Here is a 25290-nt window from a genome sequence, read left to right on the forward strand (position 1 = left end):
GATAAACCATTAGCCTGATCAGAAAAATTAGAGGAGCAACAAATTGCCAATATAAGAAATGCTGAAAGTTATATCACTATAGATTATATGAATAGTAAAAGGAAAATAAGAAAATATTATGAACTTTATGCTTATCAATTCAACAAAAGATAAAGTTGATTAATTTCTTGAAACACATAAATGACCAAAGCTCATTGAGAAGTAGGTAATCTGGATAATACTATATTTATTTATTAAAGAAAATGAATTCGTAACTAAAATCTTCTAACAAAGAAAATCCCATGCCCACATGGCTTCACTGGAGAATTCTTCCCAAATTTAAGGAAGAAATAACAACAATTCTACACAAACTTCACAAAATTGAAGTGGAGAGATTCTATTCTTTTCAATTTGTGAAGTTATCATTAGTGTGAAACCCAAAGCAGAAAAGCACATTAAGACCAGAAAACTCTATACCAATATCCCTCACACAAAAAAAAAAAAACTGCAAAACTTATTTTTAAAACATTAGCAAATAAAATCTAACAATATTTTAAAAGGATAATACATCATGAAAGAGTGGGTTTTATTCCAGGAAAGCAATGTTGTTAAATAACTTTGATTTAACATTTGAAAACCAATCAATTTATCATTTTAACTAATACTGAAAAAGAAAAAACATATGATCATCTCAATAGAACCAGAAGAAGCATTTGACAAAATCCAGTGTACATATCTGATAAAAACCCTCAGCAAATTAGGAATAGAAGGGATCTTTTCCAACTTAATAAAAGACACCTATGAAATTAAAAGATGCTTAGTCTTTGGAAGAAAAGTTATGACCAACATAGATAGCATATTCAAAAGCAGAGACATTACTTTGCCAACAAAGGTCCGTCTAGTCAAGGCTATGGTTTTTCCAGTGGTCGTGTATGGATGTGAGAGTTGGACTGTGAAGAAAGCTGAGCACCGAAGAATTGATGCTTTTGAACTGTGGTGTTGGAGAAGACTCTTGAGAGTCCCTTGGTCTGCAAGGAGATCCAACCAGTCCATTCTAAAGGAGATCAGCCCTGGGTGTTCTTTGGAAGGAGTGATGCTAAAGCTGAAACTCCAGTACTTTGGCCACCTCATGTGAAGAGTAGACTCATTGGAAAAGACTCTGATGCTGGGAGGGATGGGGGCAGGAGGAGAAGGGGACAACAGAGGATGAGGTGGCTGGATGGCATCACCGACTTGATGGCCGTGAGTTTGAGTGAACTCCGGAAGATGGTGATGGACAGGGAGGCCTGGCGTGATGCGATTCATGGGGTCACAAAGAGTCGGAAATGACTGAGCGACTGAACTGAACTGATGAAAACCTATAACCAACATCATACTTAATGATGATAGATTGAATATTTTCCCCCTACAAGCAAGAAAAATGCAATAATGTTTGAATTGATCACATCTGTTTAACACTGTACTGAAGTTTCTAGCTGAAATAAAAGGCAGAATATTGGAAAGGGAGAAATAGTCTCTTTACTTCAATATTATTATATGAAAAAAAATCTTTTGGAATCTACAAAAGAACTTCTAGTAGTGAGCTTATCAAGGCTGTATAAAAAATCATGTTTCTATATACTGGCAAACAACAATTGGAAATGGAAAAATTTTAAGTACCAATTAAAATAATTTAAAAATACTAATTTCTTAGGAGTAAATCTGGCAATAAATGTACAAGACTGATATGTGAATATCTACAAAACATTACTAAAAGAAACTGAAGAAGACCTAACTAGATGGAAAGTTAATGACTGTTCACTAACATGTCAATTTTCCTCAAATTGATCTACAGACTCAGTGCAATCCCAATCAAAATCCCAGTAGTCTGTTTTGTCAATATTGACAACCTATTTCAAAAATCATATGAAAATATAAAGAACCTGACAAAGGAGCCTGGCATGCTGCAGTCCGTGGGGTCTCAAAGAGTTGAACACAACTTATAGACTAAACAACAAAAATAAAGTTGGAAAACTAATTCCACCTGATTTAAAGACATTATAAAACTACAGTAATCAAGATGATATGATGGCCATGAAAAGACAGACCAAAAATTAAAAAAAAAAAAGACAGACCAAGAAATCAGTGGAACAGAATAAAGAAATACAGCTATACATATAAAAACAATTGACTTTTTTTAATCAGGTTGCAAAGGTGATTCAGTAATAAAAGATGTTCTTTCAACAAATTGTGCTGGAATAGTTAAATAATCGTATCCAAAATGTATAAATTTCCTTCTTATCTAAAGGCATATGTAAACATTAATTCAAAATTGATTATATGATATAAATGCAAAATGTAAAAATATAAAACTTTTAGAAGAAACCATAGCAGAATTTCCTTGTGAATTTCTGCCATGAATTTTACAAGTTCTTGTGAACTTGAGTTAGGCAAAGATTTTATATATAATACCAAAAACACGATCCATAAAATAAATAATTGATAAATTGTATCATATTAAAATTAAAAACTGTTTTCAAAAGACGTTTAAAAGAATGAAAAGACAAGCCACAGACTGAGAGAAAATATTTTCAAATCATATATTTTATAAAGAAATTGTATATATAAAAGAAAAAGGATGCATGAAATAAACAACCCAATTTCAAAAGATGGTCAAAGAATGGAATTGATATTCAACAGAGATACACAAAATGGCAAATAAGCACATGAAAAAATTCCCAATATTACTATAATAGTTATTAGGGATATGCCAATTAAAACCACAATGAAATATCACTAACCACTTTTACAATGACTAAAGACTCATGTAAGTAAGTGTCATGAGAATGTAAAGAAAGTAGAACTCTCATAAACTGTCAGTAGGATATTTTAATTGTGTAATCTCTTTGGAAGATAGTTTGGCAGGGCTTTTTTTTTTTTTTTCAAATGTACATCAACCTTATGATCCAAGCATTCTAATTCTTATTCTTATTTCCAATTAAGTTTACCCAAGAAACTTAAATCTTACATCTACAGAGACAGGCTTGCACACAAATATTCATCAGATCAGATCAGATCAGATCAGTCGCTCAGTCATGTCTGACTCTTTGCGACCCCATGAATCTCAGCACACCAGGCCTCCCTGTCCATCACCAACTCCCAGAGTTCACTCAGACTCATGTCCATCGAGTCAGTGATGCCATCCAGCCATCTCATCCTCTGTTGTCCCCTTCTCCTCCTGCCCCCAATCCCTCCCAGCATCAGGGTCTTTTCCAATGAATCAACTCTTCGCATGAGGTGGCCAAAGTACTGGAGTTTCAGCTTTAGCATCATTCCTTCCAAAGAAATCCCAGGGCTGATCTCCTTCAGAATGGACTGGATCTCCTTGCAGTCCAAGGGACTCTCAAGAGGCTTCTCCAACACCACAGTTCAAAAGCATCAATTCTTCAGCTCTCAGCCTTCTTCACAGTCCAACTCTCACATCCACACATGACCACAGGAAAAACCATAGCCTTGACTAGACGAACCTTTGTTGGCAAAGTAATGTCTCTGCTTTTGAATATTCATAACAGCTTTATTTGTAGTGTCCAAAAACAGGTCTAAGCCCAAATAACCATCAGCAGGTGGATGCAGTGAATGAACATATGGAGGAATATCCATGCAATGGAACATTATATAGCAATAGAAAGGAATAAACTACTGGTATACACAACAACATGGATAGATCCTGTATGATTCTCCTTATATGAAACTCTGAAAAATACAAACTAATCTTTAGTGATAAAAGCAAATTGTGTTCCCCTGAGGATTGGGAAAAGGTAGAAAGAAGGGGGAAAGTAAGAGTCATAAGAAAACTTTTGAGGGTGATGATATGTCTACTATCTTGATTGTGAAATAACTGATGGAGTTAGAAATGTTTAACCAAGGAAAAAGAAAATAAGAGAAATGGGACATGCATCCTTAAACACTTGAAAGGCCATCTCTTCTAGAGACGAACTTAACAGGAAGAAAGACTTGGGTTATAGAGAAGTATACATAATCCTGTTAAATCCATGCCCTATATTGCCCAGTGTTAACATGGTATAGTAATCAAGAGACATAGCCCAGCTAACAAAAGTAACATAACTGTTTCCTCCCTTGCATTTCTGCATGTTATGAAATGTATGCTCTCTAATGATACTTCTTCACATTTCCCTTCTTCCTCCAATATGTGTATCATATTATATTGTTCTCTACACATTAGTCAAGAAATGTCTTCCCCTAGCCCATCAGCTTTTTATTCTTTCCTTACTCTTTCCAATTCTGCATCACAAAAGTCTAAAAACTAGTCTGGAAATACCAGATCTGTCCACACAGGTCAAAAAAGGAGAACAAATGAATAGGTGACACTAGAATCTTCTTGAACAACAAAGAGTTGAGGAAAGTCTCAGAATGTTTGTGCAGTGAAAGGAAGAACACTGATATGGCTAAGAGCCTGGGTTCCAGAGCTAGAATTTGGGGGTCCTAGTTGAGAAGAGAAGAGAAGTGAAAGGCAAAGTAGAAAAGGAAAGATATACCCATCTGAATGCAGAGTTCCAAAGATTAGCAAGGAGAGATAAGAAAGCCTTCTTAAGTGAACAGTGCAAAGAAATAGAGGAAAACAATAGAATGGGAAAGACTAGAGATCTCTTCAAGAAAACTAGATGTGCCAAGGGAACATTCCATGCAAAGATAGGCACAATAAAGGACAGAAATGGTATGGACCTAACAGAAGCAGAAGATATGAAGAAGAGGTGGCAAGAATACACAGAAGAACTATACAAAAAAAATCTTAATGATCCAGATAACCACGATTGTGTGGTCACTCACCTAGAGCCAGACATCCTGGAATGTGAAGTCAAGTGGCCTTAGGAAGCATCACTATGAACAAAGCTAGTGGAGGTGATGGAATTCCAACTGAGCTATTTCAAATCCTAAAAGATGATGCTGTGGAAGTGCTGCACTCAACATGCTAGCAAATTTGGAAAACTCAGCAGTAGCCACAGGACTGGAAAAGGTCAGTTTTCATTCCAATCCCAAAGAATGCTCAAACTACTGCACAATTTCACTCATCTCACATGCTAGCGAAGTAATGTTCAAAATTCCCCATGCCAGACATCAACAGTATGTGAACCAAGAACTTCCAGATGTTCAAGCTGGATTTAGAAAAGGCAGGGGAACCAGAGATCAAATTGCCAACATCCTTTAGATCAAAGAAAAAGCAAGGGAATTCAAAAAAAAATCTACTTCTGCTTCATTGACTATGCTAAGGCCTTTGACTATGTGGATCACAACAAACTATGGAAAATTCTTCAAGAGATGGGAATACTAGATCACTTTACCTGCCTCCTGAGAAATCTGTATTCAGGTCAAGAAGCAACAATTGGAACCTTACATGGAACAACCAACTGGTTCAAAATTGGGAATGGAGTATGTCAAGGCTGTATATTGTCACCCTGCCTATTTAACTTCTAGGCAGAGTACATCGTGTGAAATGTCAGAGTGGATGAAACGCAAGCTAGAATCAAGATTGCCACGAGAAATATCAATAATCTCAGATATGCACATGACACCACCCTAATTGCAGAAAGCAAAGAGGAACTAAAGAGCCTCTTGATGAAGGTGAAAGAGGAGAGTAAAAAAGCTGGTTTAAAACTCAACATTCAAAAAACTAAGATCACAGCATCTGGTTCCATCACCTCATGGCAAATAGATGGGGAAACAATGAAACACTGTACTGCAGACAGTGACTGCAGCCATGAAATTAAAGGATGCTTGCTCCTTTGAAGGAAAGCTATGAAAAACCTAGATAGCCTGTTAAAAAGCAAAGACAGCATTTTTCTGACAAAGGTCTATCTAGTCAAAGCTATGGTTTTTTTCAGTAGTCATGTACAGATGTGAGAGTTGAACCATAAAGAAGGCTGAGTGCTGAAGAATTGATGCTTTTGAACTATGGTGCTGGAGAAGACTCTTGAGAGTCCCTTGGACAGCAAAGAGATCAAACCAATCAATCCTAAAGAAAATCAACCCTGAATATTCATTGGAAGTACTGATGCTAAAGCTGAAGCTCCATACTTTGGCCACCTGATTCGAAGAACTGACTCTTGGAAAAGACCATGATACTGGGAAAGATTTGGGGCAGGAGGAGAAGGGGACAACAGAGGATGAGATGGTTAGATGGAATCATTGATTCAATGGACGTAAGTTTGAGCAAACTCAGGGAGGTAGTGAAGGACAAGGACACCTGGCATGCAAAGAGTCAGATACAACTTAGTGACTGAACAAGAACAAATGCCCTGCTCTATAACTTACTAATTGTTTGATATTGAAAAATTTATCTAGCCTCTTTGAACATCATTTGCCTCATCTGTAAAATTAAGATAGTAATAACAACTTCCTAAGAAAACTCTTTGAGCATTTAATAATGTTAATATATGTAAAACATTTAGAACTATACCTGGCACATAGGAAGATCTCTGTAAGCTCTAGCTATTCATATTGTATATTATTAATTTTGACCACTTTACAACTCTTAGGGGTGGGTATGATCAGAGTTTACCCAGAATGGAATGAAAAGTCTCAAGACACAACAGCTTCCTATCTTTAAAAGTGATCAAACCAAAGCTATTCCAAAGTGAAATTGCACATCAGTTTAATTCATTTGATATTGACTAGACCAAGAACCACTGCAGGCCTTTTCATATATAAGATCTATATTTCCACACATCTTTTTCTTTCTTGGCTATTTTTTTCCTGCTTCTCCATATCTATCCTAGATCAGAGCATCTTGAATTCTCTTGATCCTAGACTTCTTTTTTAGCTTGAAGGTGTTTCATAAAAAACCTTCTTTCAGATGACAAAGCTGACATTTCATAAAAGAAGGAAATAAAAATACGAAAAATGTTTTCCTCACTGGAAATCAAATATTTGGTAATATAAAGAATGCCCCTGCCTTGTGTATATAGTTTTTAAACCATTTAGGATTTATTTTAAATAGTGTAAAATGTTTTCTGCCAACTGACACACAAAGCAAATCTTTCTGAAAGATAAATGAAATAAGAAAGCTAATTTGAAGCTAATATTTTCCAAATAGAGATTTAACATGTATTTAACTATAAAATTCATTTCCCTGTTTTCTTTCTTCCCTACTTCTTTTACATTCAGGATAATTCTAAATAAACAAATATCTTTTTATCCCTGTGTTCAAAGAAAAGCCATTTTCTAATCAGTGAAATCAATAACATTTATCAGAGTTTGTCCCCACATCTGACCTTTTCTCTAGCCCCAGAATGTGCGGTGTTCTTCCTTCATTTAATATAAGTGAATATATACAAAATAGATAAAGAGAAAGGCCCCACTGTATAGTGTAGGGAACTATATTCAATATCTTGTAATAAACTATAATGGAAGAGAATATGAAAAAGAATGTGTATATATATATATATATGAATATGTACATGAATGATTTTGCTGTGTACCAGAAATTTACAACATTGTAAATCAACTATACTGCAAAAAAAAGTATTTTTAATAAAAAAATAAAGTCCACTATTGCCTCCTCTGAGGACTTGCCCTAGTTTTCTTCTACCTGTAATTTTTCTGTCTATTCTGACTTTCTTCCCTCAACCTATTTATTTTCCTCCATTCTTCACATTCATTAAAAATCTTCCTTTGACCTTAGATTCACCTCCACCTACCAATCAATCAATTACCTCTGCATCTTTGCTCATCTTTTCTCCTCTTCACTACCTCTCTCCTCTTCTCTTTATCTCTCTATTGACCCTTACTACTCTTTTTAGAATTACCTCAGATGTCATTTCCTAGCTGTGATACCAGCCACCACCATCACCCCACTGAGAGTGATGGGTGTTCCTCAAGTTCCCCATAATATCCCAAAGTACTCTATTAGAATTATCAGTCCACTTCAATGGCCTTGAGAGTTAGGCTACTAGGCTTGACTCATACCAAATAAAGAGATATACACTGATCCTCTATGGAATAAATGAATGTCCCAATCTGACAAAATTTGCATGAAATGGAATTGATATGGATATACTCTATAACCTTGAGATGAAAACTTTGTCTTTGGAGTTTTATAGTTTTGCAGATCAATAAGAAAATTATGGCATCTGGTCCCATAACTTTATGGTAAATAGATGGGGAAACAATGGAAACAGTGACAGACTTTATTTTATTGAGCTCCAAAATCACCGTGGATGGTGACTGCAGCCATGAAATTAAAAGATGCTTGCTCCTTGGAAGAAAATCTATGACAGACCTAAACAGTATATTAAAAAGCAGAGAGTTCACTGTGCCAACAAAGTCCATCTAGTCAAAGCTATGGTTTTTCCAGTAGTCATGTACGAATGTGAGAGTTGGACCATAAAAAAAGGCTGAGTGCCAAAGAATTGATGCTTTCCAACTGTGATGCTGGAGAAGTCTTTAAAGAGTCCCTTGGACTCTTGAAGAGTCCAAAGAGATCAAACCAGTCAATCCTAAAGCAAAGAAACCAGACCAGTCAATCCTAAAGGAAACCAACCCTGACTATTCATTGGAAGGACTGATACTAAAGCTGAAGCTCCAATACTTTGGCCATCTGATGTGAAGAGCCGACTCTTTGGAAAAGATCCTGATGCTGGGAAAGATTGAAGGAAAGAGGAGAAGGGAGTGACAGAGGATGAGATGGTTAGATGGTATCACTGACTTAATGGACGTGAGTTTGAGCAAACTCCAGGAGACAGCAAAGGACAGGGAAGCCTGGCATGCTGTAGTTCACAGGGTTGCAAAGAGTCAGACACAACTTGGTTACTGAACAACAAAGGTAAGTAGTGAGTAATCTCTTTAGTCATGAATTCTATCTCTACATGCAACAATGTATAAGCTCCACCGTGGAAATACTAGTCATTTCTTGGTGTCATCCAATCAGTAATACAATAGTGAATACATATTTTCCCCTAGGCCATTCAGTATATTCTCTCTATGATCTACGTAACTTCTCTTGACCTTTTCTTTCACATTCATAGACCAGCATACTGCAGTGGGCACCCCACACTACCATTATTTCCTGGCTGTCATAGAACAGATTGAGGTAATATACACTTTCAAACTCCACATCATAGAATTTGAGACATTGGATGATCTGGAGAAATAATTGAAACTTTATTTATTCAACATCATGTAGTTTGGCACAGAGAAGGCAATGGCACCCCACTCCAGTACTCTTGCCTGGAAAATCCCATGGATGGAGAAGGCTGGTAGGCTGCAGTCCATGGGGTCGCTAAGAGTAGGACACAACTGAGCGACTTCACTTTCACTTTTCACTTTCATGCATTGGAGAAGGAAATGGCAACCCACTCCAGTGTTCTTGCCTGGAGAATCCCAGGGACAGGGGAGCCTGGTGGGCCGCCGTCTATGGGGTCGCACAGAGTCAGACACGACTGAAGCGACTTAGCAGCAGCAGCAGTTTGGCAATTTTTTGTTTCTCCGTTTTTGTTTTGTTTCATTTTTTTACTATGGGGACTTTGTCAAAATTAAAAGTTCTGTATCTTATTTGTAAACTCTCCTTCATTGAAGCATATTGTGGGATAAAATTATATTGAGCTTCACTTACTTTTACTCTTTCAATTTTACAACAACCCTATCAACTTCACATTATAATTGCAAATTTTACAATTTACCTCCATTTGACAGTTGAGAAAACTGAAGTATAGAGACATTAGGAAAATTGATCTAAGCCATATAGCTTGTAAGGTCCTGAGTCAGGATGGGTTTTCCCTGGGGCCCAGGTTCTTAACCAATATTCTACATTGTGGCAACAGGAATAGATACTCAGTTAAAACTGACTACAGAAACTCAAGCATGTAGTTCAAAAGAAAAATAAAGCCTGGGAATATATTTCTTTATTCCTAATAGAGTGTGTAAGTTTTTGTTGTAAGGTTTTTTTTTGTTTTGTTTTGTTTTTTAATGTAAATGACATGGGAAAAGGAAGAAAAAAACTAAAAATTTCATAATAACACTTTGGTCTAAAAGGCTCCTCTAAGCAAGTAGTAAACTCCTGGGTGATTAGTCACGGATTTAGGTTTTCTTTTAAGCTATTGATAGCAAGTAAAATGGCACTTTACAGATTTAGTTAATCATTGTTCTCTTGGTGAGCAAATTTTTCAATCTGCTTTAAAAACAGTCAAGTGGTAGAACCAAAGCACATAAAGCCAACTCGGAGGAAAGGAGGGGACCAAAACATTCACACTGACATCAGTGATTACCTAGTAGAGACCCTCCTAACATTCTGAGAAAAATTATGAAGAAGAATCTCTGTTCTTAGAAAACATTCCACCACGCTTTATGATTAAGAAGAAAATGCAAGGCCTAAGAGAATGTCTACCAACAAAATCATCCTAAGGCACAAGACTTTATTATGTAAAATAACAGATAAATATAAGATAGTTCAAATATAAATAAATGGAATGGAATTTGGGGTTGTTTGCTTTCTCATTCCATGAACCCATCTCCATCTTCTCTTTGAGTTAATCATCATCAAACGCCCTAAATCAGGTGGCAGGTGGCTGTAGCTGGCTGGACACCAGTGTTTCTCCTTGTTTGGTTATACTGGAAATGTCTTAGGAATGAGCTTAATCTGAAAGACCTTTAACCAGCAGTTCTTCTAGACTTCTAAACAGCAGAGGCTTGGGTTTTTCATTTGTTTGGGGTTTTTTTATGGGTTGGGTTTTTTGGGGGGTTTTTTGTTTTTTGGTGTTTTTTTTTTTTTTTTGATGGAGGGGAGATGAAGGGAGGAGTGTAGTGGAGGGAGTAGTGTGTATGTGTATGATATATATTTTTTCCTCAATTAAAAATAAGACAATATCAAGAGTCTCTCTCTCTCCCACGCCCCACCCTCTACCCTTCACACATGCAGGTACATTGTCCTCCCCTCAAAGAACTTCTGATGTTTGGAAAAGTGAAAGTTAGTTGCACAGTCCTGTCCCATTCTTGGGGATCCCATGAACTGTAGCCTACCTGGCTGCTCTGTCCATGGAATTCTCCAAGCAAGAGTACTGGAGAGGGTTGCCATTTCCTTCTCCAGGGGATCTTCCCAACCCAGGGATTGAATCCCGGTCTCCTGCATTGTAGGCAGATTCTTTATCAACTGAACCATTAGGGAAGCCCGCTGTTTGGAAGTCTAAGAGAATTGGGAAAAGTGGTGGGGAATGTGGAGAGGGAGTCTTTTTATTTCATTCACTTCTGTGCTGTTTGCTTTTTAAACCATGTTCATGGGCTATTTTCAGTTAAAATAATAACTTTTTTGAACCCTGAACAAAATGAAAAGGCAAAACAACATCATACACACACAGACACACACACACACGGAGCTGTGTAATAAAGAAGGTGGAAGGGCGTACAAGCAAAATACTCCAAGATGGCAGCGTCACTTGTTTTATCCTTTGCCTGAAAGGTTTGGCTGAAAACTTTCTCTGAGGGTTTAGGTTGTTTTCCTAGCAGAGGGGTGGGGTGAGGGATAAGGAAGGCAGATTTGTGTCTGTAGCTGATTGGCAGTTTCTGTGAGAAATTGTTCACTCCAGTAAGTTTTGTTATTTTGGCAATTTCTTTCTCAGAATTGATGATGCCCTTTCCTTTCAGGCGGGGGATGGTGTGAGGAATGGGATGTTGTTTCTAGTTGACTGCTGGGAGAGGGGAGTGGGGGCCCCCGCTGTCTGACTGAGAGACTGAAAAGGTTCTGGGAGAATGGAATGTTGTTCTCTGTTTTTGAAACCGCTCTTCTTTTTGATGGTGTTTATACTTTAAAATTTCACACTGTGGTCAAACGAGGCAAGGTATAATTTCACATGTCCCTGTAAACACTGAACAACTAACTTGCCCGGTGCGCACACAGGCACACATGCGCACAAATATTATGGACATTTAAGATGGCTACCTGTGGGTGGAGGGGAGTCACACTTTAATAACTCAAACCATGATCGTCAAATATTTTAAATGCAGCCTCTTTGGGGCTTTTCCAGTAGAGTTTTCCCGTCTTTTTAACAGAAGTAACATGTAAATCCCAGTGCTGTTTTTTTCAATTATAATTTAGAGTTACATTGAAGAAGAAAGTTATAAATAAGATAAAGTTAAAATATATATTTTAGATCAAGCATTCTACAGTGACATAAAAAGCAAGCTTGAAGTTTACTGACAAGGAACATTACAGCAATTACCAAAAGATTCCACAGCTGCTAGACTAGAGAAACCATGTTTCTTTCTTTGAGCCTGACTCGTCTCTCGCAATTACCTCATAACTAATCAAAGCTTCTGTGAAAATGTTAGTAGCCAAAGAGCCACTTTGATTGCTGTCGCTCCATTGGTATGCAATTTACAGGCCTGTTTATTGCCGCTAATAACTTTTTTTTTAATTTTAAAATTTGTTCCCTTGAAATTTGCTCTAACAGCAACAAAATATAGTCGAAAATATTAACATGTTATGTACATAAAGTCCATTTTCTTAAGCGTTTTCTCAAGTGTTATTTCACAACATCTAATAAAAAATGCACTCAGAGAAAGGGAAGGAATGCAGTTGTTGATCTTGATAACTGTTGTATCTGAGTTTGGTGGAACCTCTTCTTATTTGAGGAAACACTGCTTGGAAGAGCTATTATCAGATTGTGTGTGTGTGACATTGATATTTGTGATAGGTAAACAGCCCTGCTTAAATTAGATTGTGATCCATACACCTGATGTTTGACCAACACTTTTTACTAGGTTTTGCTAATAGTGGATTGGCCAAACAGATTATTCAAGTTTTTGCACCATCTTACAGAAAACCGGAAGGAACTTTTTACCCAAACTGATATAATCATGCTTCAGACATAAATACTGCTCTTCAGATGCATGCAGTTCAATAAGGACTTTAAAGAATAGTGTTCCTTGTTATTAGGTCCTAGGCCTTTGTCTGAGTAGGCTAACACCAAACAATGCTGCATAATAACAACTAAAAAATCTTGACATTTTAGTGGCTTACAAAAATAAGCAATTTTTTTTCTTGCTCATGTATGTGTAAATCAGGCTTAGCTGATGTAGGTCAGGCTCAATGGGGCTTGGCCTCAAACTTTGGGTAGAGTGCAGGTCTATTAATCCCTCCATGAACCAGTTGCTATTTAAGGCATATTCTTTTCAAAGCCAAAGGAAACAGCACAAAAGGGAAAGTCACACCACACAATTCAAGCACCTGTTACTGTCACACTCACTGACATCTCATTAGCCAGTATGAATCATACGGCCAAGCCTAGCATCAATGGGACACGGAGGTATACTTTTCCCATAGGAAAAAGCAAGAAAGAACACTTGCTGGACACAAAACCAATCTTTCAAAACCCTTGTCTCCTTTCATATGATTCTTTCTTGCTCTAGGAGAGCTCATCAAACCCAGAAATTTCCTTCTTATTTGTGTACAGATAATTTATCAACTTACATATCTAGCTCAGAACTCTCATCTTAGTTCTAGAGTTCCATGGCTAAAGAACTACTTGGTATTTGTACTTGGATATTACAAACATGAGTTCAGTTCAGTTCAGTTGCTCAGTCGTGTCCAACTCTTTGTGACCCTATGGACTGCAGCACGCCAGACTTCCATGTCCATTACCAACTCCCAGAGCTTGCTCAAACTCATGTCTATTGAGTTGGTGATGCCACCCAACCACCCATGCTATCCTCTGTCATCCCCATCTCCTCCTGCCTTCAAACTTTCCCATAGTCAGGGTCTTTTCCAGTGAGTCAGTTCTTTGCATCAGGTGGCCAAAGTGTTAAAACTAATGGAAAATGGCAGAGTAGAAGGACATGTGCTCATCTTCTCCTGCAAGAACTCCAAAATTACAACTCACTGCTGAACAACTATAGACAGGAGAATGTTAGATCCCACCAAAAAAAGATACCCCACATCCAAGGACAAAGGAGAAGCCCCAGCAAGACAGTAGGAGGGGCGAAATCGCATTTAGAATCAAACCCCATATCCGCCAGAGACACTCAGAAGGCTCAAACAAAAACTTGTTCACACCAGGACCCAGAGACCCCACAGAGACTGAGCCAGACCTGCCTTTGAGCGTTTGAGTATCTCCTGCAGAGGCATGGGTCACCAGTGGCTTCCCGCAGGGGCAGGGGCTCTGGGTGCAGCAGACCTGGGTCACACAGTGTGTGGCATAAGCCTTTTTGGAGGAGTTCACCATTAAACCCACCATAGAGCCACTGAGCAGATGACTTACAAACTGCAGAACAATTATACCAAATAAATTCCAAACATAATACATCTTAAATAAAACTCATGATCAGCGCTGCTACCTTTGATAGACCAAAACTGATAAATCTCCTCTGTATAACTGAACGCCGCAGGGGTGGTGGTGGTTTAGTTGCTAAGTCGTGTCTGATTCATGCAACCCCATGGACTATAACTCTCCAGGCTCGTCCGCAAACCAGGAATCTAGGATCTATAGTATCCCCTCTCCTTCAACTGCCAAGTCCAATGGATCTCATTTTACCTTCTAAATGTATCTTGGCCCTTTCATTTCTCTTCATCTTCACCAGCACTATATTCCACCATATCAGTGAGTCATACCTAGATCCCTCTAATATCTATTAACTGATACTAGCCCTACGTAATTGTTTTCCATTCAGAGTAATATTTTTGAAAAGCAAATCTGATCGTGTCATCATTCTTGTTTTACACCCTTCAGTGGTTTGATGATCTTCAAATGTACCTTAAATTCTTTGGCACTGCTTCTTTCAAAAGGTGGAGTATTGGGTCACTAGTAGCACCTGAAAACAAAAAAAGAAAGTGGAGACTAATTCCCCTCCCTTCGAATATTTGTAGGAATTAGTCACTTTCTTCCATTAAACGCAATGTGACGCAAGTACTATGTGACTTCTGAGGCTAGGTCTTAAAAAGGATAACTAGATATCTATCTATCTACCTGCCTATCTTCTCACACGCTCTAGGGGGAAGACAGCTGCCATGCCATGCTGATGCTCAAAAGAGGTTGATGTGAATAGGAACTGAGACACATCACCAACAACCAGGACCACTTTGCCAGCTATGCACGTGAGCCACTCAGGAAGCAAACCCTCAGCTCAAGCTAGGACTCTGGGTAACAACAGAGCTTTGGCTGACATCTTGACTGCATCCTCATGAGAGAACTCCACCCAAAACTGCCCAGCTAAGCTCTCCTGGTTTCCTGATGCACTGACACTGTGAGATAATGCAGAGGTTATTGTTTTTTAGGCCACTAGGTTTGAGGCAAATTGTTCACAATTTGATAATGTTCCATTGCTCTTAGAACAAAGAATAAAATGCTTACATGCTTATAATAACAGATTCCCAGCTCTCCTGACCCACCTATAACATTCCACACTGCTCTTTGCCTCCTGGACATTCACGCTTTCCTTTAGTCCTTTGAACACACCATGCTACTTTATACCACAGGGCTTTTGTTCATGATTTTCTTTCTAGTGAAAGTATTTCTTTCTATATTCACTGAGTTATGTCCTGTATTTCCACTAAGTCCCAGAAACCTTATCATTTTCACAGGTATATTTTTCCAGAGATCCCTGACCTGGTCAAATGCCCCTGTTATAACTTCTCTCTGTATCATATATCTCCCTCACCTCATATACATATTTATCATATGATAATTTGATTCATATCTCTCATATACCAGACTTTATGAGAGTTCAGTTTGCTTACCAATATAGCCCTAGTACCTATTATGTGACTAGCATAGAGTTGATGATCAAGAAGAATTAGCTGAATGAATAGATGAATGAACCTAGGAACAACAATAATACAAGGCAAAAATTGGCAGGTTCAGAGTGACCATAGCTGGAAGGCTGCATGAATGTGTTAACTGTAGATTGCCAAATTTACCTTTTATCTCTGCCTTTCCATATACCCTTCACAAGTTACCTTCCCCTTTCTCCTTGCTTCACTTTCAGTTCAGTTCAGTCGTTCAGTCGTGTCCGACTCTTTGCGACCCCATGAACTGCAGCACGCCAGGCCTCCCTGTCCATCACCATCTCCCAGAGTTCACTCAAACTCACGTCCATCGAGTTGGTGATGCCATCCAGCCATCTCATCCTCTGTCGTCCCCTTCTCCTCCTGCCCCCAATCCCTCCTAGCATCAGGGTCTTTTCCAATGAGTCAACTCGTCGCATGAGGTGGCCAAAATACTGGAGTTTCAGCTTTAGCATCATTCTTTTCAAAGAACACCCAGGGCTGATCTCCTTTAGAATGGACTGGTTGGATCTCCTTGCAGTCCAAGGGACTCTCAAGAGTCTTCTCCAACACCACAGTTCAAAAGCATCAATTCTTCGGCGCTCAGCTTTCTTCACAGTCCAACTCTCACATCCACACATGACCACAGGAAAAACCATAGCCTTGACTAGACGGACATTTTTTGGCAAAGTAATATCTCTGCTTTTCAGTATGCTATCTAGGTTGGTCATAACTTTTCTTCCAAGGAGTAAGTGTCTTTTAATTTCATGGCTGAAGTCACCATCTGCAGTGATTTTGGAGCCCAGAAAAATAAAGTCTGACACTGTTTCCACTGTTTCCCCATCTATTTCCCATGAAATGATGGGGCCAGATGCCATGATCTTTGTTTTCTGAATGTTGAGCTTTAAGCCAACTTTCTGACTCTCCTCTTTCACTTTCATCAAGAGGGTTTTTAGTTCCTCTTCACTTTCTGCCATAAGGGTGGTGTCATCTGCATATCTGAGCTTATTGATATTTCTGCCGGCAATCTTGATTCCAGCTTGTGCTTCTTCCAGCCCGGTGTTTCTCATGATGTACTCTGCATAGAAGTTAAATAAGCAGGGTGACAGTATACAGCCTTGACATACTCCTTTTACTATTTGGAACCACTCTGTTGTTCCATTTCCAGTTCTAACTGTTGCTTCCTGACCTGCATACAGATTTCTCAAGAGGCAGGTCAGGTGGTCTGGTATTCCCATCTCTTTCAGAATTTTCCACAACTTATTGTGATCCACACAGTCAAAGGCTTTGGCATAGTCAATAAAGCAGAAATAGATGTTTTTCTGAAACTCTCTTGCTTTTTCCATGATCCAGCGGATGTTGGCAACTTGATCTCTGGTTCCTCTGCCTTTTCTAAAACCAGCTTGAACATCTGGAAGTTCACGGTTCACGTACTGCTGAAGCCTGGCTTGGAGAATTTTGAGCATTACTTTACTAGCATGTGAGATGAGTGCAATTGTGCGGTAGTTTGAGCATTCTTTGACATTGCCTTTCTTAGGGATTAGAATGAAAACTGACCTTTTCCAGTCCTGTGACCACTGCTGAGTTTTCCAAATTTGCTGGCATATTGAGTGTAGCACTTTCACAGCATCATCTTTCAGGATTTGAAAGAGCTCAATTGGAATTCCATCACCTCCACTAGCTTTGTTCATAGTTATGCTTTCTAAGGCCCATTTGACTTCACATTCCAGGATGTCTGGCTCTAGGTGAGTGATCATACCATTGTGATTATCTTGGTCATGAAGATCTTTTTTGTACAGTTCTTCTGTGTATTCTTGCCACTTCTTCTTAATATCTTCTGCTTCTGTTAGGTCCATACCATTTCTGTCCTTTATCGAGCCCATCTTTGCATGAAATGTTCCCTTGGTGTCTCTAATTTGCTTCACTTTACAAGTTTCCAGAACCCGGATCTCAGTTGTCCCTGTTTGTCTGTATTAGCAATCAACAAAGAGTCAAATAAAATAATTCACACCAAGATGCTTATGCTCAGCAGTAAATCCTATGGTGCACAAAGGCACTGAAGGGAGACAGAGGTAGAGGAAATGAGCTGGTAAGGGGGGAAGTCCCAAGACAGAAGAAAGGCCAGATAAGAGCCCAGAATAAATGTAGGGCTGGAGGAGAGGAGAGGATAGAAGAGAGCGTGATGAGGCTGATTCAGATCAATGCTCGGCAGGTCTCCTAATCCAAAGGGATCTGAGCTAAGAAATAAAAAAGGGATATAGCTTTCAAACTGCAGGGTAGAAACAGAAGTACCCATGGCAGAGCTAACTTCCATGTGGGGGTATCCATCTGAGGGGGAAAAGTCAAGGAACAGGGAGACAGTGTATAGCCTCCAGTGTCCAGATGTCTTCACTGGGCTCCACTGAGGCAATAATGGATGGTAGCATTCACTGTCCATTGGTGGACTAATTCTCATAGGTATATGCACTTAACCAGGAAGATTCCGTTTGTGAGTTGCTTTCTTAACTTGAAATATATATATATATATATTAATGAATAGATATCGATTATGGATTTCCCCATATGAATTAGCCAAGAAAAGTATTGCAGTGTGCATTAGGAACACATGTGGGCTCCAAAATATTTACGGATACTTACTCAGGTCTGAGTGTGGACATGGGTGGAACCCCTGAGCACTCCCTGACAACCTGGTGTCAAGAGGACAAGAAGCAACCTCAAACAACAATCAGTGACAAGGTCTGAGATAGATGCAAAGGAGATTTAAAGAATCACATTTAAAGACATTCACAATAAATTCATTCCCTGCCTTTAATTTAGTAAACAGTTGAGCCTCTTGACAGCTTTAGTACAGTTCATCTGTTTAGCAGAAATATCAGTGGCATCGCAGTGCCTGAAAGGAGCGGACCAAGATACCACTGATCTAGGATTTTTAATTTGCATTCTTAGTGCCTGAAAAAGATCAGTAAACTGTCCTCTCAGTTGATTGTCATCAAGTGGGTTGTGCAAAGATCAAAATGAACAATTCTAAATCATTAGTTGGTTTTGCAACAGTGTGTTCTGTTCTGTGTGCAGACACACCCTTTTAACCTATGACACAGAGGGAATATTGCCTTGTCCAGTATGTGCTTGCCTGCTCAGTAGCTCAGTCATGTCTGACTCTTTGCAACCCCAAGGACTGTAGCCTACCAGACTCCTCTCTCCGTGGGATCTTCCAGGGAAGAATACTGGAGTGGGTTGCCATTTCCTTCTCCAGTATACCCTCTAACTTTTATGCCACCTAGGCTTACAGATTCTAGAATAAGCAATATATTCCATCAACCACCACCGCCCCCAGCATAAGGGGTAAATTACTCAGATTTACCCTTTTGACATGTTCTCTTGGAACTCAAAGGCCTTCAGAAGACTTGCCCTAGGACCATCAGGTTTGCCTTCTGAATTCCCCTTTGGGGTTTTGCTAAAGCACTGTGTAGCAGAAAGGGCACTTCCCCAGCCATAAATAAATGTTGACCCCAGCCATACTTTCTCATTCTTAATTGTTGAGAAAGTAGGAAGGTCTGTTCTGCTGGTCACAGTTTATGTGACAGATGACACAGAGTTATCAAAAATGAAATTATAAAATCAAATTTATTTTCTATAATTTGTTCCTGAAGTGATGCATTAAAAAAAAAAAAAAAAAAAAACTAACCTTGGAAGAACATAAACTCTTTGAGAATGTTTTTGTCAAGCGTTTGGAATAAGTCATTGTCAACTGCAGTGAAACCACCCAAGAGTCACAATTTATTTGAAACTGATCATGTGTAAGTTGTAACTAAGTATAAGAGTTTTCAAAATATTTACTTATAAGTAAATTAGATTCTGATTTAGATTATCCATGCAATAAGGTCATTCTTACTGATTTACTTTTCTTCCCTGGTGGCTCAGATGGTAAAGTGTCTGCCTACAATGTGGGAGACCCAGGTTCGATCCCTGGGCCGGGAAGATCCCCTGGAGAAGGAAGTGGCAACCCGCTCCAGTATTCTTGCCTGAAAAATCCCATGGACGGAGGATCCTGGTAGGCTACAGTTCATGGGTCGGACACGACTGAGCGACTTCACTTTCATGTTTCCTTGAAAGGGGAGAAAAATATGTGGATATCGCTAGTGGAGACAACCCACCAATCAACAATTGCCAAATTTCCTCCTTCTTTTCCTTCACCCTCCCTAGGAAAGCTCCCTCTTCTAAGAAATCTGGATTGGAATACTTTATATGTATATCCCTATGATGGCATGTCCCCTGTGGTCATGTCATCAGTGGTAAGAAAGAATAAGGTGATTTCAGATGCTAGGTCTTCCATGAATAGTAATGGATATCCAAAAAGAATGGTCTGTCTTCCGTTTAGCTCATTGAGTTGCCTGAATTTATATAGCATTATAAGACTTGCTTTCTGTCTGCTCTGCCTTTCCATTACACTGGTTATTTTAATTGACTATAACAAATTTACTTATTCATGTCTGTCTCCTCACTAGGACTAACCAGCCTTGAGGATATGGATGTGTCTTTTCATCCTTGTATCCAGGGTCCAGCACAGTGCCTGGCACATAATAAGAATTCAATAACACTTGTTGCATAAATGAATGGACAGACAGATGGACGGCTTGATGGATGCTATGTAGAATAAATATAGAGGACAATGTCCACCAAAACCACAAATGCTACCTTCTTTTATTGAACTCTGAAAGTTCTGACAATGTTTTGAGAACCAAGGTTATGTTTTGACAAAACTAATTTAGTGTTTTGCGAAGCATAATTTTGGAGGCCAAAAGACTATGTTTGACAGTGTCTCTTTAAGTAAAATTGCATTTTGTTTAGACCAAGTCACCATGATTGACAAGTTATATTTTTTCTTTGTTGGAATGTCTTTGCAGAAATATATAACTGCACCAGCTATAGATTCTTTCTGGTTTCTGCTGCTTTATAACCTCTGACAGGAAGGTTTATAACCTTGCTTTATAACCTTGCTTCCAGGAGTGCCATGTATTAGTGGATTTCTCAGAATTCTTAAAATGCTATAAGAAGGCAATAGCATCCTAAAGGCAACTGAATTCTGCTAAATTGATTTTTGTAAAGTATGAGGGTTTTTTAATGTATTTCTTTAAGGGACAAGATTGGCAGCAAAGCTATCGGGACCTGGATGTGCTCAGATGACAGGGCAGGGGATGTGCTTCTTCAAGGAAGGACTTAATTCATAAGGTATTTTTTTAAACTCATTGCAAGTAAACCTATGACTTTGCATATTCGTCTGTGAGTTGATTCATTTGTTCCAATATATGTTTCAGACTTTCTGAGAAGAATAGTTCCAAGAATACCCAGGAGAATTCAAAGTGCGAATAATCCCAGACTGCGCTATCTCCTTTGAAACTAAAAGATTTAGATCCTAAATGGCAAATTAAACAAATCACATTTGATGATTTAATGTAAGCTTCCACAAATTGATTAGTTTGTGGCAAGTTCTGACTTGAGACATTAAAAAAAAAAGGAAAATCTACCCTGACTTTGAAGAAGATGGTGTAAGTAAACGGAAGGCAGAATTTAGCTCATTGTTTGGCTTTGGTTTCTTTTTCCTGTGCTATCTTTATAAAGGCTGTAAGTAGCAGCTTAGAAATGCTGGAGAGATTTTTTTTCTTTCTTTCGTGTTTTTTTTTAAAGAGGATTTGGCCAGAGACTTTGTTATTTGCATAGAGTAGGATCTTGACATATCCTATGCTTTATCTTGTCCACATCGTAAAACGTGACTATGGACTTTAAAATTTAAAACAAATCAGCAATTACCAAACACTGCATTGAAAATGTATTCATTCCAAACGGAATTATCACTGGTGACGTTCTCCTCTCTCAACCTTAAAAAGCTGAAAAATGGTAATACAAACCACATGGCTGGTTCGTTTCACCCCCACTCTTGGCAGGGCCAGTGGCGCCTGGCAACCTCGCTGTCAGCTGGGCCTGTGGTACTGACAGCAGTATTGCCCTGAAGTTAAGTCCAACACTTTCTTTCTGAGAACCCATCAGTAGATGCTTTTTCCTCTTATCGGTCTTCTCAGTAATGTTCGATGAGGATGTGTTCGAATGTGGATGAGGAGAACCTGTCCTTACTGGCTGAAATAGTAAAAAAAAAAAACAAAAGAAAAGAAAAAAAGAAAAAAAAAGTATTCTAGTGAATTTGGGAAAAGAAAAAACAAGCCCACAAGGACAGCCTCTGTGTTGCTTTGGATTTTGGTGGCTACTTGGATCCAGCCTGACTACTTGCTGGGCTCCTATTTCTTCCTTAGGCTTTGAGTCTCCCTCCTTATGGAAACTCAAAAAAAGCAAGGATCCAGTGGTTGGAATTAAGAAATTGAGATCTGAAGACTTAGAATACAAATGTGGTCATCTTGGATTTGGCTCTGGAAACAATGGCACTATTTAATTCCAACATATTTAGGGGGGAAATATGTATTTGGAACAAAACTGATGATGCCAACATCCCTTCAGGTAAGCCTGATTATAACTGAGATGACACAAACTTGCTATGATAGTTAAGCATGTGAAAAGTGAAACTTCCAGAAGACATCACCAGAGCAGCCACCACAATAGGGATGGTGTCTAAGGCAACGTGAAAGCCAATGGGAAATTGGATTCACTGGCAGAATTTTACTTTACTTTATAGCCAAATTGCATAAACAAAGACAGAATTCAACTCTTCCTACTCCTTTTAATTGGACAAAAATGATAACATATAAAGGGACTGGTAGAGTTCCTGCATATTGCTGGCACTTAATAAATGTGAGTTTGTTCCTCTCCATTCAAGCAAATTTCCTTTGAGATCTCTGGGTCCAGGGCCCCTTACATGCATATGATGCTCACTGGGCTTCCGCAGGACTTCTTTCTTTGAGTGCCTTCCCTGAAACATACAATGACTACAAGAAAGAGGAATAATCTGAAACTGCATTGATGAATCCAGCCCAGTTCCAGTTTGAGTAAACCCTCTTAAAGTAAGTTCTTTCTGTGCCCTTAATCTCAGATATTCAAATCCTAGACCTCAGATAGACACCCTTTTCAAGCTGAGAATACTGTTCCCGGGAAAGGTAAGTAAATGATTCAAAGCCTTATAACCAGAGGCCAGCCTGACTCTTATCTTATGACTCAAAGAGCAGGGGTAATTTTTGCTAGCTCACTTTCTATGGTGGTTAGACATACTTGGTGAACAGATGAAATTATACATGTGTCTGGAACTCACAAGATGCACACGTAGAAAGAAGGTTGCACCGTAATTAAAACCACATATATATTTTAGATTTCTGTTATAGTGGGTAGAAAAAAATGGGGCTTCCTTTAATGTTCCTATTCCAGCCTTTCCTATTATAGGCCCAGGACCTGAAATACTTAGAAATCCAGCAACTGAGCAAACTTGTACCCTGGAGAACACACATGCTCTGCTCTTCTCCACTGCCCACATCCTTTCAGCTTGCTGGTAGGGAGAGTAAATCTCAACATTTGCTGCAATCACTCTTCATGTGTAAGCATACAGATTTAACTTTCAAGGCAACCATTTGCCATTCAAATAATAATTGAAGTGCTTATTATTTGCATATGTTCTAGAATTTCCCAAGTGTTTTGCACTTGTTATCTTGTTGAATTGTCACTTCTGTGAAGCCAGCATAGATAGATGTTATCGCCTGTATTCTAGTGATAAGAGGACTGATTAAGAGGTTGATAAAAGGGCTCAGGGAAATATATTTGAAGTAGACTGTCACCAGGTGGAAGGCAAGATGATGTTTTTTAACTGAGATTTCTATGATGGACACAAATGGGCCAAATTCAAGGAAACTTTATATATCTATATGGTAAAGTGCATTTTGAACAACTTTTAAATAGCATAAAGTTAAATTTTTCATAAGAAATCTGTATCTATTTATCACCATTTAATCTAAACTTAGTCTTCACCCCAGACTTGATTAGTCTGCTTTTTAAATCCATGCTGTATCCACTGCCTTAAAGTCAGAATCCACCTAGGTCTAACCCCAGGTGCACCTCTCTCTCTACCTGTATGTGGTCTCTTTTCCCTTCTTAGCTTTCTAGAAACAATTAGAAAACACAGCTTTCATTTCCTTTCTGGCCTGTGCCCTAGCTGCAGGGCTCTGCTCTGTCTAGAACTGTCTGTCCCCACATGAATGAAACAGAGTTGATTGCTGACATTTACATCATCCCTCTATTTCTGCAGACTAACCCTGCCCCTCCAACTATTTCCAATTTAAGAAAGCTTTCTCCTGGCATTGTTCTTTTCAGAGTATAGGAGGAAGCTTTCCCTCTTTTTCTTAATTCTGTCTTTGATTAGCAGCTGCAAGCCAGGTATCTTAACTGCAAAACATCTCTGAAATCTGTTGCTACCAGTAACACAACATACAACTTTCAAACAACTCTGTCTGATACAAACTGTTCTAGCCAGAGAGTTCCTCTGAACTTATTTCTAAAATGGGTGATCTTCTTCCAGAACATAACATTTTATGCTAGATTTTTTTTCAACAGTGATTTAAAACATTGCATGACCCATTTATCCTTAAAAGCTCAACTTCTTTCCTGTTATGCAGCTTGGTTAAGTAATAATTTCTAGCGCAATGATAGTGTAAGGGTCTCCTATGACTTCCAAAAAGCTCAAAAGCGCTTGTGTATTTGGTATTAGAAATCTTCACAGGGTCTCTTCTAAGGGGAAGGTAGTAGGTAGGAGCACAGAAGAGCCAGTGAATGGTCAGACATCTTTTTTAGTGGATTTGAGCTTTATTAAGACTTTTTAACTTCTGTCCCTAGAAGATTGTATGAATGCCATCTACTGCACATATCTCCTACTTAAAATGGCAATAATCTGGAAGTCAGTTGCTTCTTTTTTTAGTTCTACAATATGTAAGTCATTCATTATTTTTCCAGGCTCTACCAATCTGCCTTCCTGATGTCTTACTAGACATTCTCTGTACCCCTAGACATGTACTATCCAATACAGTGGCTGTTGTTGTTTAGTCACTAAGTCATGTTCAATTCTTTTGCAACCCCATGGACTGTAGCCTGCCAGGCTCCTCTGTCCGTGGGATTTCCCAGGCAAGAATACTGGAGTGGGTAGCCATATCCTTCTCCATGGGATCTTCCTGAGCAAGGGAGTGAACCCACGTCTCCTGCATTGGCAGGTGGGTTCTTTACCAGTGAGCCACCAGGAAAATCCAAAACAGTAGCTACACATGAAATTTCAATTTCAAATAATTAAAATGAAATCAACCTAAAAATTGAGATCTTCAGTTACACTGGCCACTTTTTAAGTGTTCACTAGCCACACGTGGCTGGTTGCTGCTACATTGGACAATGTAGAATATTTCCACCATCATAGAAAGTTCTACTGGACAGCACTGCTATAGACTGTATGACCCATAAGAATGGGGACTGTATCTGTCTTCCATGTGGTGGCATAGGGTCTTGAGTGTTTAGCATGTAATATAATACTTGTTGAGTAATCCACCCAAGAAGATCCCTCTCTATTCCCAATATGGGAAGACAGAGAATGGGAT

The 25290-nt window shown here is 38.7% G+C and overlaps 1 long non-coding RNA gene across 2 annotated transcripts in view; it reads left to right on the forward strand.

Moving 5' to 3' along the window:
- Nucleotides 1-22367: 22367 nt before the first annotated feature.
- Nucleotides 22368-25290, forward strand: part of LOC112587400 — a 52970-nt gene continuing 50047 nt past the window's right edge. Inside the window, exon 1 of one of the 2 annotated variants that reach the window (XR_006542305.1) lies at nt 22368-22731. This is a non-coding gene — a long non-coding RNA (uncharacterized LOC112587400). The remainder of the gene's footprint in view (nt 22732-25290) is intronic. The other variant, XR_003111881.2, reaches the window with a different exon arrangement.

The sequence above is a fragment of the Bubalus bubalis genome, chromosome 10 (genome assembly GCF_019923935.1).
Source record: "Bubalus bubalis isolate 160015118507 breed Murrah chromosome 10, NDDB_SH_1, whole genome shotgun sequence".
NCBI classification, from domain to species: domain Eukaryota; kingdom Metazoa; phylum Chordata; class Mammalia; order Artiodactyla; family Bovidae; genus Bubalus; species Bubalus bubalis.